The sequence below is a fragment of the Protopterus annectens genome, chromosome 4.part1, assembly GCF_019279795.1.
Source record: "Protopterus annectens isolate FY-2018-M chromosome 4.part1, PAN1.0, whole genome shotgun sequence".
In the NCBI taxonomy this organism is placed as follows: Eukaryota; Metazoa; Chordata; order Ceratodontiformes; family Protopteridae; genus Protopterus; species Protopterus annectens.
Genome location: NC_056734.1, coordinates 343,374,286 through 343,389,933, shown reverse-complemented (window position 1 = coordinate 343,389,933; position 15,648 = coordinate 343,374,286). Strand labels below are relative to the sequence as shown.

At 42.1% G+C, this 15,648-nt stretch overlaps 1 protein-coding gene across 1 annotated transcript in view; it reads left to right on the top strand.

Moving 5' to 3' along the window:
• PXYLP1 (2-phosphoxylose phosphatase 1) overlaps positions 1–15,648 on the top strand; it is a 910,146-nt gene that overhangs the window by 239,607 nt on the left and 654,891 nt on the right. The window lies entirely within an intron of this gene.

Sequence of the window (15,648 nt, the reverse complement as noted above, 5' to 3'; positions counted from 1 at the left end):
GGGAATTTTTGTTTCTACCCCAGCATAGGCCTTTAGCTATACCTCCTGTTCTAGATGTGGTAGAGGATGTTTTTGCAGAGGCTTCTCTGAACCCTGACTCTTTGCCTCCTGCTCCAGTTAAACCGGATAGATATTATAGGGTGCCTGAAGCTCATAAGTATCTTTGTAAGAGTCCTAGGGCAGACCCAGAAACTGTTTCACAGGGGCCTAAAGGTGTTAAGGCTTCTGTTGTTAAAAATCCTGTTCCTCCAGATAAAGAGGCTAGGGCTTTGGATAGATGGGGAAAGAAAGTGTATACTTCTTCCACTTTGGCCATGAGAGCTTTGAATTGCCAGTTTCACATGTTGAAATACCAAAATTATCTCCTTTCACAATTAAAGTCTAAGGTAGATGCTTTGGCGGAAGGTATTGAGTGTAAAGAGTTACAGGATTTAGTTCATGTTTCTGAACAGGTGGGTAAGCATTCTTTGCAATGTGGTTTTGATGCTGTGCAGGCCTCTTGAGGGTGGCTGCCACTGGTTCGGTTCTTCGCAGGCACGCCTGGTTGAGGGATCAGAATTTAGCTGAGCATGTGAAAACAAGGATTTTAGATGCTCCTTTACAATCTGATGTGTTGTTTGGTTCGCCTGTGGAAGCAGTTCTAAAGAAAATGGAAGACAAGGCTAAGTCTATGCAGACTGTTAAAGATTTTTTGCAGGTTCAGCCTCCGAAGTTTAGTAGAAATTGGCCTACCAAGGGGTGGACATATCCTGCTTATGATTCCCAGTCTAGGGGTAGGTCTAGACGTGGTAGAGGCAGAGCTCAAGGTTCTTTTAGGCCTAGAACAGGGAGTTCACCTGCTCAGTCTTCTGGTGAGGGCAGGGGTCAGTCCTTTCGTAAACAGACACAATGACCTGCCTATTCTGCTGCCAGAATCTTCTCGTCTGGCAGCACCTTTGGGAGGAAGGTTGGCACTTTTCAAAGAAAACTGGAGTTTAATTACCCAAGACAGATGGGTATTGGATATCATTCACCACGGTTACAGGTTTTATTTCCATACCTTGCCTCCTTTCAAAGGCATGCCAGACATTCCTCCTCAACAAAGGAAAGAGGCTCACAAGCAAATTTCTCTGTTGCTCCAAATAGGGGCCATTCAGCCGGTTCCTGTGCCAGAAAGGGGCCTAGGATTTTATTCTCGCCTGTTCCTAGTACCAAAAAGGGGAACACGTGGAGACCAATTTTGGATCTGTCTATCCTCAACACTTATCTGGACATTCCCAAGTTCAAAATGTTGACGTTACAACAGCTTTTACCTCTGCTGGGCAAAGATCACTGGATGGTAACTTTGGATCTCAAGGAAGCTTACCTTCATGTTCCTATCAGACTAATTTGCAGGAAGTATCTGCGTTTTCGAGCTGGGAATTCTCATTATCAGTTCTCTGCATTGCCCTTTGGCTTATCTACTGCCCAGAGTATTCACAAAGGTTCTGGCTCCAGTGATAGCTTTCTTCAGGCTAAAAGGAATACAAATCTATCCTTATTTGGACGATTGCCTGATTCTGGCTCAAGGAAGGACGTGCTTCTTCAGCATTTGGAATATGTGATAGCAGTGCTAAGATGCCTAGGGTATTCTGTGAACGAAATAAAGTCCAGTCTGGTACCCTCTCAAGACATGTGCTTTCTGGGTGTGAGACTGAATACAGCAACCCAGATGGCCTTTTTAACCCCGGACAAACAAAAGAATCTTTCTCTTTACTTCCATCAACTATCTCATCAGTCCGGGCTGACTGCAAGGACAGTCCTTCAAGCCTTAGGGTTCATGGCATCTTGTATTCTGGTACTTCCCAATGCCAAACTGCATATGAGGAAGCTACAATGGTATCTCAAAAATGTATGGACACAGCACTGCCAGGATTTGGACACTGTCATTCAAATAATACCTTGCATTCAAAAGGAATTGTTGTGGTGGGCTCAGGAATGTCACCTAAACAAGGGACTCTCTGTGATCCGGCCAGAGGCGAGTCAGATTCTAACGACAGATGCCTCAGACACAGCTTGGGGAGCTCATCTGAATGGAAAGTGGATACAAGACAAGTGGCCTGCCAGACTGCAGCATCTACATATCAACATGAAGGAGATGTTAGCAGTCCAGTTTGCATTACTGGCTTTCAAGGATTTACTTCTTCCAGGGCAGGTGTTGATTCTAACAGACAACACAACTGTCATGTGGTACATCAACAAACAAGGGGAACACATTCTTATCCTCTATGCAGGCAAGCAATGATTTTGTGGGAGACTGCGTTAAGCTTGCAGCTGAATCTTCAAGCAAGGTTTCTGCCAGGAGCACAGAACTCCTTAGCAGATGTGTTAAGCAGGCAAATCATGGATCCCCACGAGTGGAAACTGGATCTTCATGTATTTCAGACATTGACAGTGTCATGGGGAACTCCAGACATAGATCTGTTCGCTTCTCCACTAAACCACCAGCTGCCAAAGTTTTGCACGAAAAGGTTTCATCACACAGCCTGGAAAGTGGATGCTCTTTCTTTCAGTTGGAAAAATCTTCATGTGTATGCCTTTCCACCTCTGCCTCTCCTCCCAAAGGTACTTCTAAAGGTCAGACAAGACAAGCCAAGGATGATTTTAATAGCTCCAGATTGGCCTCGGCAGCACTGGTACCCATTGCTGAGGAGTCTGGTAAGGAAGCCTCCATGGCCCTTACCTTTGATTCCACACCTATTGTCTCAGAAGGACGGGCATCTGCTCAATGTCAAGCTTCACTCTCTTCATCTAACAGCTTGGCATATTCTGTTTTGAACCATAGCAGGTCTCAGCTTCCTCAACAAGTTTTGAATAATATTATGGAAGCCAGAAGACCTAGTACAAGGAAAGTGTACGCAGGAAAATGGAAGAGATTTTTATTTTGGTGTGCAGCAAAGGATTTGGATGTTTCTGAGCCAAATTTGAGTGTGGCTCTTCAATATCTTACTGAGTTATTGGACAAAGGTTTGTCTTTCTCTTCCATTAAGATTCATGCTGCAGCAATTTCAGCTCACTATGATTGTGACCCACCATTGTTTTCTCATCCTTTGTTCAAGCAATTTCTTAGAGGGGCAAAGAATATAAGACCCCCACGTAGAGCTCCTACTCCTGCTTGGGACCTCAATTTTGTGTTGGAGAAACTCACTCTACAACCTTTTGAGCCTGCAGCTACTGCTGAATTGAAATATTTGTCATGGAAGACTGCTTTTTGTTAGCCATTACATCTGCAAGAAGGGTGTCTGAATTGCAGGCCCTTATGGCGGTTGAGCCTTTCCTGATTTTTCATAAGGATAGGGTATCTTTACGTACTAATCCTTCCTTTATGCCTAAAGTGGTTTCTAGTGTGGCTTTAAACCAAACTATTCATTTGCCTACCTTTTATGCAGATCCCCAAAATAAGGGGGAAAAGATTTTGCACACTTTAGATGTACACAGGCAGTTGCGTTATTATTTAAGCAGGACTAAGGATTTTAGGCAGTCTCAGCAGTTGTTTGTTTCTTTTGCTTTGAGTTCTCAGGGCAAGCCTGTGTCAAAACAAACTATTTCTAAGTGGATTGGGTTTTGCATTGCATTTTGTTATTCCCATCATGGCAAGGAGTTTCCAGCTGGGATTAGGCCTCATTCCACTAGGGCTACTGCCACTTCAACAGCATTTCTAAGGGGGTTGGCAACTAAGGATATTTTGGAGGCAGCTACTTGGAGTTCAGTGCATACTTTCTCTAAGCATTACCACCTTCCTCTCTACTCTAAATCTAGGGCTGGTTTTGCCACGGCTATTTTGCAGGGCATGTTGTCAGCTCCTGCTTCCTTATGATTTGCCAGCCTCCCTTAGCTCTGCTTTGGGATTCTACCAAGTGTGAGGACGGCACCAAGGTGGTATGAAGAACATAGTACAGTCTTGTACCTACCATAAATGTAGATGTTCAAGATCCACATTGCTGCAGTCCAATTTACCTCCCTCCTTCCCCTCTGTGTTTAGGGGTGGTTGTGTGGGTGAGGTTATACTCTTGTAAATTTGTATATATTGTATATATATTTGGTGCAGGAGTGTGTGGTGTTTTTGGTTTTAGCCTTATCTTTTAGGGTCTTCTGACATCTGGGGCAAGAAAAGACTGAGGATATGGCGCCGGTCATGCCCATTTGTACCCTGACGTCCTGACGTCAGACTAATGCGCCTTGACCGACGTCAGCCATATACTTTGGTATTCGGGCCGACTGGGACAGCGGACTACCCAAGTGTTAGGACTGCAGCAATGTGGATCTTCGAACATCTACATTTATGGTAGGTACAAAACTGTACTTTTCAGGCGGTCCTGCTTTCGTCTCTTCGGGTCTGCATGGTGGTGACGGACCTGCTCACTAGTCCGAGGAACGCCTGTGGCACTGGTGAGGTCACAAGCTAACTGGTTCCAAGCCTCTGCCTTGTACTCCGTCCCTTGGAACTGGCCCTGCAGGAGTCTTGACTTGTGACGGTGGACAAGGAGCCAAACCATGTATTTGGACTCCTCGATGCCCCAACATTGCGCTCGGAAGCGTGTTCCATCTCCGACACCAGACATTCTAACTGCAGATGTGAGCTACAATCGGTTATGCCGTGTATTCCCACCTGTGGGGCTTAAATATGCCGCATTTCCCACACTTTTTTGTGATTGGCCGTTTTGTAAAATTCTCGGCTGACTGCAGACCTGCTTAGTAATGGTTAAACTATCATTCGTAAGTATATGAATGTTAACAGTGGATGTTTCCCCTATGTTGTCATGGCTTAGTGGTTCTGTACTTTGCTTCTGATGCACAGAGTCCTGGGTTCGAACCTTGTCATTCATTTTATTTTCATACTGTCCAGACAGGCTAGGGGGTGTGGCTGCATTTAAGCAACTTTGCTCTATGTTGCTCCTCGGTGCCCTACTGTGCCCTGGTTGGCGCAGTGCGCACGTCTGCGCAAACACATTGCCATAGGTAATGCGCTATTAAACTATGGGCACCTCTGCTTAGCTGGGTACAGCGCTATTAAACTATGAGCACCTCTGTTAAGCTGGGTAAAGCACTGCTTAATGGCAGGCTATTCTATATCTGGATCCTTTAAAAATATATATTTTGTTCACTGATACATTGGCCATTTCACTGCTTTTAATAATATTTTAATTATATATGTCTGGTATTATTTCAAATACTGATTTAAAACATAAATAAGAAGGGGAGTGGTGGGACTCGAACCGTGAATGCCTCCTCTTTGTGCATATGCTCTACCATTACACTATTGCAATTTGGTGTGATTTGCATAAACATTCTTTCTTATGCTCTTCCATGTCGGAATTGCTAACTATAGCTAAGCAATGGGCACACCTGCGCACACACGCGCAAATACGGGCAGCTATATCGTGGATTTTAAAAAAAAAAAATATTTTACTTTTTATAACTGTGATGGGGGTTTACAGTGTCAGGGTGTGTGGTGTTGGGTGCAAGTACATTTGACCGAACTCGCTCTTGTGTGTTGACATTTTGCTTTTACTACACTTGCAGGGGCGTGGACATTTAGACTGCTCTGCAGTCGGACACGCCCCCTGCTTTCATACTCTGTCCGTGTAGGAGTTACGGTTGAGTCAGCGTACCCTCATGAATATTCATGGCACACTGATGTCATACCGTTCAACTGCAGCCTCCGAGTAAGACTTATTAAGTCTTACACGGAGGATTCGTGAATCCGGGTGTGTGTGTGTGTGTGTGTGTGTGTGTGTGTGTGTGTGTGTGTGTGTGTGTGTGTGTGTGTGTATGTATATATATATATATGTATATATATATATATATATATATATATATATATATGTATATATATATATATATATATATATATATATATACACATATACATATATATATATATATATATATATATATATATATATATATATATATATATATATATATATACACACATATATATATATATACATATATATATATATATATATATATAAATCCTTGCAAAACTTTTTGCTCATGCATGGCATGTGAAGAGGGATTGAGGTATCTGCCCTTACCACTTCTCCACTTTATCCAATCTCATCCTGACTGGGTAAACCCCATCCCCATTTATGTCACGGCAGTTCACTAACCAAGAAAAATGGCTCACGTAGTGTTGAATGAATGGGAAATTATACCTTCACCCAGAAAGGATAAAACAACACCAATAAAATCAACAAATGTACTTCAATAAATAAAAAGAAAATCAGTTAGCGCTTTCGTCCCAATACTAATAGACTTTATCAGAACTGGCCATGTTTTTCTTGGCTACTGTTTCTTGTCTAGCTGCATGCTTACACGCTTCATTGATTTTTGTTTCACCCATTTCACTACTAATCCCTGCCCATCCTTATATGGCAGGGTCACTAGCTGCCATTGGATGATTCCAGCATAGTCATCATCAAGTTTATTACAATGTTATATCTTCTTGTTTGAGGATCTAATGGTTCCGAAAGTCTTGCATTAGTCAAGAATTGTAATTTGAGGATTTGAGACTTTAACAGGTTTGCACTGTTCAGAAATAGTGTGTCAAGTGTTAATGGCTTGTGTGGTTATAGACTATTAAAGGCAAGTTTATGTACTGAAAGTCAAGCCGTCTCTTAAGTGTAAGCCAGTCAAGATTTTTTAATAAATTATATTGGTATAACATAGCAGACTGTGGCAGTTGAGCACTTTTGTTGTATTCTTTAGCAAGCGTATTTATGTATGTATATATATATATATATATATATATATATATATATATATACATATATATGGATTCACTTCATAATCTCGAAATACTGAAATCTCAAATTTCAGTATCTCGGGACCATGAAGCCGAAAATCCATAAAGTCTAAACCCCAGAAGCTCGAAGTTTAAAATCACGACTTCTATAATAAACATACCGCACACACAGACACAAACATACACCTCCCTACACATACACAAGCCCCCCTGCACCCCTCTACTTAAATATACTAACTCCGAGATCGCAATACAAAGACGAACACACAAAAACACCACTACACAAGCTACATTCCTCTCGCACACACACATCACACTAACAAAACACACAGGCTAAAGCCCCTACCCAAAACCTGTGCAGCACAAACACTGACCTACATCTTCAACCATCCACTCACACACCACAACATCAGAACCGCTAATTCAAAATATCCGAACTTTGGGATTTTGAATTTCGTGCTTCTGGGGTTTCTGTATTCTGCACTTTCGCCTTTCTGGTCTCGGGCTACTGAAATTCAGGATTTCATATTTCGAGATTCTGAAGGGAACCCATATAAATATATATATACATATATATATATATATATATATATATATATATATATATATATATATATATATATATATATATATATATATATATATATATATATATATTAGTCCAGCCCACTTACCTGGTTAACTGATGGTAAATATAGTAAATAAAATATATAATTAAGAGATTTAAGCATAGAAAGTGTTTAGAATAGCAGTGACAATGTAATCTTGCATCTGGAAGAGGTGATGAGACACTCTCAAGAGTTGTGAAGACTTTCCAGCATCTGGTTACAATTTTACTCTTTTACCTTGTTGCCTGGTGTAAAGGCTTTATCAAGAGCAATTGGGCATTTTACCACATTAATAAAATAGCCCATCCCTTATGTAATTGAGCAGGGACCTGCGAGTGTGTGTGTGTGTGTGTGTGTGTGTGTGTGTGTGTGTGTGGCAGGGAGTCTTGATAAACAATTTGCTTTTATTAACATTGAGAATCCTTGAACTACTTTGCAATGTGTGTACCGGACTGTAGTTTACTTTTGGCATGGTTACATGACTTGGTAATGCACAGTAGTGTTTTTTATCATTAGCATAAGTTGACTACAGACAGTTCACTATAGTGGGATAACAAGTGATTCGTTTATACGCTTAGTAGTGGGCGTAGGTCAGAGCTTTTTGGGACTCCTTTTGATATTAGTTAAGTAATTAAAATAGATGTGCATCCATTTTACAAGATATTTCCAATTTTTGAGGTAATTCCTGAACCACCTTAAGGTTGCGTGGTTCATCACAAGAATTTGTTGCCTTTTTGCCCAGGCAGTCCTGACTGATATTGTCAGGTGCATCTATTAGGTCCAAATAAAGCCAGGTCTGCTTGACCATTTTTTAGACCTTCTGTAATGAAATCTGATACGAGTAATGCTGAATAGATGAAAAGTGCTTCTTCTAAAACCATGCTAGGAAGCGGTAAACATTTCTTAGTTGTATAAATTCTGCCAATTGGTGACTGATGCTTGATTTGCAACATTTAACCTTTTGCCATTATATTTAAAATGGCACTGGGCCTGTAATTACTAGTGATTGTCCCTCTTTGTACATAGGTAGCGAAAGAGTTTCTTTTCAGAAGGAAGGGGGACAATACCATATGAGATTTCTAAGTTAATCCACTGCATCAGGCAAACTATTACAGCAAAAACTGACAACTTAATAAATGTAGTTTAGAGAATAGAAACTATATATCCATTTCCCTTTGACTTGCAGTAAGTAAACTGACCTCTTTCAAACTGAAATGCTATGTTAGTGTTGTTAAACTGTCACAGCAGATTTTTTTGGGTCACTAACTGGTTTTGTTTTCAAAGCTGCGTTCCTTTTGCTGTTTGACATACGTTTTGCTAATTACTTGATTCAGATCTTTTTTGCTCTGATGTACTTTGTGTCATATAGCAAATTATTATTTCTTGATATGTTAACCGCTCATGCTTTGTAGATAACCTTGTCTCCAACAAACACCTGAGATTTTTAGTTGTGTTATTGAAGGGAGTGGAAAATGTGATGTTCTTCGTCTCACATTGCTGCAGTCATAACCTGTGGGTAGTCCGCTGTCCTCGGTCGGCCCGAATGCCAAAGTGTTAGGCTGGCGTCGGTCATGGGCGCTCAGATCAGACGTCAGTACGCAGTAGTACTTAAGCGCATGACCGACGCCATATCCTCAGTCTTTCTTGCCGCATGGTCCGAAGCAGAAGCAGCATTTGCAAGTGCCGTTCGGCGTCCTGAAATTTTCGTTTTTCGAGTTTCAGACCGAAGACCAAGTTGGGCTAAGTACCCCGTTGGGGAATATTTTTGTCTTTTCTTGCCTCAGTTATTCCGGATGTCAGACAAAGTTAATAATTGTATTTCTTGTGGGAAAGAGATACCTTATAGGGACTATCACTCTCTCTGTATTCCTTGCTTGGGGCCTGAGCACGACGTAGTCGGGTGTCGCTTTTGCGCTAGATTTAATAAGCGCACCATTAAACGCAGATTAGATTGTGCTAGGCTTGTTTTCAGTAAGCGGTGTAACTAGAACATGCCGTCGGATCCTCCGACGCCCGCTACCGCAAAGAAGCGAAAAGATAAATCGTTAAAGTCTAAACAGGATGAGTCGTCCGTTGCGGATGCCGGTTCTATGGAAACTACTGTTGAATCTGTGGATCCAGCCGAGGTCTCGGCTGAATCACAGGGGGAACCTTTAATTTTACAGGAATTGGCCTCTCAGGAGTTAGGCCAGGCCGAGGGGGCTTCTCAAGTTTCTGTAGTCCCATCATTACAAAAGGTTATTAGGCCTTCTACTTCTGTCACCAAGGGCCCTGCTAAAGCTAAATCTGGTCTTTCTGGTACAGGCAGCAGCCCTGTTTCTTCGGGCTCTGTTCCTAAAAAACATATGTTGAAAATGGCAGAGGATTTGATTACTTTAATCAGGGGTTCTATGCCCCCTCCAGACAAGAGGCCTAGGATGGAGACAGATGTGGAGGGATTGGAGCATTCCTCAGATTTTTCTGAGTCTTCAGCTGAGGACATTCAGGATTTTCCGCCCTATTCTGATTCGGATGCAGAGGATTCCTGTCCTTCTGCTTCTCCTCCAGAAGATTTTTCCTTTTCTGAAACCCTACACTCCATGAGGGAGCATTTCAAGTGGGAAGGTCAGGATTTTTCAGATTCTCGTAAGAGGCTTAGGGAATTTTTGTTTTTGCCACAACATAGACCTTTGGCTATTCCCCCTGTTTTAAATGTTGTTCAGGATGTTTTTTCTGAAGCTTCCCTTAATCCTGATTCATTACCCCCTGCCCCTGTCAAGCCAGACAGGTATTACAGAGTTCCAGAGGCTCATAAATATTTGTATAAGAGTCCTAGAGCTGACCCGGAAACTATTAGTCAAGGACCTAAGGGTGTCAGGGCTTCGGTAGTTAAGAATCCAGTACCTCTGGATAAAGATTCTAGGGCTTTGGATAGGTGGGGTAAGAAAGTGTATACCTCCTCCACGCTAGCTATGAGGGCTTTAAATTGCCAGTTTCATATGCTGAAGTACCAGAACTTTCTGTTAGGTCAGTTGAAATCTAAGGTAGATGCTTTAGCTGAGGGTATAGAGTGTAAGGAATTGCAGGACTTGGTTCATGCCTCAGATCAGGTTGGTAAGCATTCCTTGCAATGTGGCTTTGATGCTCTTCAGGCTTCCTCCAGGGTGGCTGCCACTGGTTCAGTTATTCGTAGGCATGCCTGGCTTAAGGATCAAAATTTGTCAGAGCATGTTAAAGCTCTAATTTTGGATGCTCCTCTACAATCTGAAGTTCTTTTTGGTTTTCCTGTGGAGTCAGTTTTGAAAAAAATGGAAGACAAAGCTAAGTCCATGCAGACGGTTAAGGAATTTTTACAAGTGCAGCCGCCTAAGTTTAGCAGGAATTGGCTTGCAAAAGGTTGGTCTTACCCTTCTTCCGAGTTTCAGTCTAAGGGCAGGTCTAGACGTGTTAGGGGCAGAGCTCAATGCTCAGGGTTCTTTCAGACCTAGGACTTGGAGTTCTCCTGCACAATCTTCTGGTGAGGGCAGGGGTCAGCCTTTTCGTAAACAGACCCAATGACCTGTATCTCCAGCTGCCAGACTCTGCCTGTCTGACAGCTCCTCTAGGAGGAAAGTTGGCACTTTTCAAGCAAAATTGGCTTTTGGTCACCCAGGACAAATGGGTGCTGGACATTATAAATCAAGTTTTATTTTCACACCTTGCCTCCTTTCAAAGGCATGCTGGATGTACCTCCTCAGCAAAGGCTGGAGGCTCACAAACAGATTTCTTTACTTTTACAAATGGGGGCGATCCAGGTGGTACCTCAGTCAGAAGTAAGCCTGGGGTTTTATTCTCGCCTATTCCTTGTGCCAAAGAAAGGAAATACTTGGAGGCCAATTCTGGATTTGTCCATTCTCAATACATACCTAGACATTCCAAAGTTCAAGATGTTAACTTTGCAGCAACTTCTGCCTCTGCTAGGCAAAGATCACTGGATGGTAACTCTGGATCTCAAAGAGGCTTATCTTCACATTCCTTTCAGGCCCAGCTGCAGGAGATTCCTGCGTTTTCGGGCTGGTACTTTTCATTATCAGTTCTCTGCATTGCCCTTTGGCTTATCTACTGTGCCCAGGGTGTTCACAAAGGTCCTGGTTCCTGTGATAGCCTTCTTCAGACTAAGAGGAATACAAATTTATCCTTATCTGGACTATTGCCTGATTCTTGCTCAAGACAAAGTCAAGTTACTTCAACATCTACAGTATGTAATGGCAGTTTTAAGGTGCCTAGGGTATTCTGTGAACGAAACAAAGTCCAGTCTAGTACCCTCTCAGGACATGTGCTTTCTGGGTGTGAGACTGAATACAGCCTCTCAGATGGCCTTTTTGACCCCGGACAAACAAAGAAATCTTCACCTGTACTTCTAGCAATTATCTCTAATGTCCAGGCTGACTGCAAGGACAGTCCTTCAAGCCTTGGGGTTCATGGCATCTTGCATTCTGGTACTTCCCAATGCCAAACTGCATATGAGGAAGCTACAATGGTATCTCAAAAATGTATGGACTCAACACTGCCACGATTTGGACACTGTCATTCAGATATTACCTTGCATCCAGAGGGAATTCTTGTGGTGGGCTCAGGAATGTCACCTAAACAAGGGACTCTCTGTGACCCGACCAGAGGCGAGTCAGATCTTAACGACGGATGCCTCAGACCTGGCTTGGGGAGCACACTTCAATGGGAAATGGGTTCAAGACACGTGGCCTCCCAGACTACAGCATTTGCATATCAACATGAAGGAGATGTTGTCAGTCCAATTTGCCCTGATGGCCTTCAAGGATCTACTTCAACCAGGACAGGTGTTGATTCAAACAGACAACACAACTGTTATGTGGTACATCAACAAGCAGGGGGGAACCCATTCTTACCCTCTTTGCAGACAAGCTATGATTTTGTGGAAGACTGCTCTGAGGCTGCACATCACTCTTCAAGCACGGTTTCTGCCAGGAGCACAGAACTCCTTAGCAGATGTTTTGAGCAGACAAATTGTGGATCCCCACGAGTGGAAATTGGATCCTCATGTATTCCAACAGTTGACAGTGGCTTGGGGAACTCCAGACATAGATCTGTTCGCTTCTCCACTAAATTTCCAACTGCCAACATTTTGCACAAAGATGTTTCACCCAAAAGCTTGGAAAGTGGATGCTCTATCTTTCATTTGGAACAACCTTCACGTCTATGCTTTTCCTCCTCTGCCTCTCCTCCCAAGGTACTCTTGAAAGTCAGACAGGACAAGCCTTGCATGATTCTAATAGCACCAGATTGGCCACGACAGCACTGGTATCCTCTGCTGAGGAGTTTAATACAGGAGCCTCCTTGGCCTTTGCCACCAATTCCACACCTGTTGTCCCAGGCAAGCAATCATTTTCTCAATGTCAGGGTACAGTCCCTGCATCTGACAGCCTGGCGTATTCTGTTTTAGATCCTGGGGAGTCTCAGCTTCCTCAACAAGTTTTGAATGTCATTTTGGAAGCCAGACGGCCTAGTACTAGAAAAGTTTATGCTGATAAATGGAGGAGATTTTTTCTTTGGAGCACAGCAAAGAGCTTTGATGTTTCAGTGCCTAATTTGAGTTTTACACTACAGTACCTTACTGAATTATTAGACAAGGGTTTGTCTTTCTCCTCTGTGAAATTTCATGCTGCAGCCATTTCTGCTCACTATAATTGTGACCCTCCTTTATTTTCTCACCCTTTGTTTAAGCAATTTCTTAGAGGGGCAAAGAACATAAGACCCCCACGTAGAGCTCCTACTCCTTCCTGGGATCTCAATTTTGTGTTGGAAAAGCTTACTTTACCTCCTTTTGAACCTGCAGCTACATCTGAGTTGAAGTTTTTGTCTTGGAAGACTGCTTTTTTGTTGGCCATTACATCTGCTAGGAGGGTATCTGAATTGCAGGCTGTCATGGCAGTTGAACCCTTCCTGATATTCCATAAGGATAGGGTGTCCTTGCGTACTAACCCTACTTTTATGCCTAAAGTTATTTCTAATGTTGCCTTAAACTAGTCTATTCATTTGCCTACTTTTTATGCTGATCCCCAAAATAAAGGAGAAAAAGTCTTGCATTCTTTGGATATTCACAGGCAGTTACGCTATTATTTGAGCAGAACTAAAGAGTTCAGGAAGACTCAGCAGTTATTTATTTCTTTTGCTTTGGGTTCACAAGGGAAAGCTGTTTCAAAGCAAACCATTTCTAAGTGGATTGGCCATTGTATTGCTTTTTGTTATTCTCATCATGGAAAGGATGTTCCGGCTGGGATCAGACCTCATTCCACTAGGGCTACTGCTACATCTACTGCCTTTTTGAGGGGGGTAGCTACTAAGGATATTTTGGAGGCAGCTACTTGGAGTTCAGTGCACACTTTTACTAAACATTACCATCTCCCTCTTTCTTCCAAGTCTAGGGCTGGGTTTGCCACTGCAGTTTTACAGGGCATGTTAGCAGCTCCTAATGCTTTTTAGTTTTGCCAGCCTCCCTTTACCTTTGCTTTGGGATTCTACCCACAGGTTATGACTGCAGCAATGTGAGACGAAGAACATAGTACAGTTTTGTACCTACCATAAATGTAGATGTTCGAGGATCCACATTGCTGCAGTCCAATTTTCCCTCCCTCCTTCCCCTCTATAGTTTGGGGTTGCTGTGTTTCTTTTGGAATACTTATTATTATTTTATCTATGTTGGTTGTTGGGTATTTTCTATTTTGGCTATGGCCTTTCCTTTTTAGGCCTTCTGACATCTGGGGCAAGAAAGACTGAGGATATGGCGTCGGTCATGCGCTTAAGTACTACTGCGTACTGACGTCAGATCTGAGCGCCCATGACCGACGCCAGCCTAACACTTTGGTATTCGGGCCGACCGAGGACAGCGGACTACCCACAGGTTATGACTGCAGCAATGTGGATCCTCGAACATCTACATTTATGGTAGGTACAAAACTGTACTTTTTACTTTGTACAATTTGCAGAAATGGTACTGTTCAGAATATTAAGGAATTTATGCTGAAAGTGATTGTCATATTCAGTGATGGACTGATCTGAACATCTCTAATTAGTTCTGTGAATCACTTGATTACCAGAATCCAAGTTTAGTTTCTTTAGATTGAACTCAGGCATTTCTCCTGTAAAGGAGGTTTAGTCAGATTTCAGAAGGTGAAGATAGGGTTGTGTTTGCTTATTTTGTTCGCCAATCTGCCAGTAGAAGAAATGGGAGGATAAAGCTAATTTTGAGTCTTTTCTTTCTTATTTTTCTGAACTTGTATCTGTCTTTGTGAACAGTAAAAGTAGATAAAATGACGAAGCTGAAGTAGGTCTCAAGAGCCTGTACTATGTAGAACTGCCCAGTCCTTGTTTGTGCCATCCAGAATTAACATTTCTGATTTTGTATTTTTTAGTTTCCTGTGCTATGGAATATTAAGAGCTCTGATATGTTTTGCCCAGTCTGTCTTTAGCAACCTCATTACTTGTTAATGGTGATTTAATAAGTGTACACTTAAACATAGCATCCTTATGTATAATTTTGTTTTGACATTATTGCATCCTAATGTTGTTGACTTGTCATTTTAAAGAATATATAGTTATCTTATTTATTATTGCAACATGCAATTTCTCAATTTATTATTTCTATTCTAATTAATTTGAATTTGATTTGGATTTTTGCATACTCATATGTCATTATGTTTTTAAATGTTTAATGCTTTTTGTTATTTATACTTTTCCCTTGTGTTTGGGCTTTTTCCTTCTATCACGCCCCTTCTCCCAGCATCATGTAACCTTAAGTATTCCTTCTCAGGGCAAGAGCCATTACATTGGTTCCTTGATCACATGAGACACTTACCACCCATTTGTTACAGATGGACGGGTGAGGCTCTTGGCACAATCATTCTCCTTGGAGGTGAAAAAGAAAGTACATAGAGTGAGCCATCCTTTGTAGCAAGATGTAAATGTGTGTCCACAAATGCCAGTCCCCCTAACAAATTGTGCAGCATTATTGTCACAACAACCTGTAGTATTGAATTAATTTACTTGTCGGTGTCAACACGTCCTGACTCAGTTCACTCCCACCCTTCATGTGCTAGCGTTTCCAGCTTCTGTTGCTGCTAATTGAGCACAGGTCACATAGGACATAGTCAGGAGTGTGTAATAAATAAATGTTTATGTTTGTATTTTTGACCCTTCCCAGAATATCAGACCTCACCCCAGCTACTATCTGATCATTCCCATCAGAGTGAGAGCCGTATGATTCACTTGCTTCCCTTG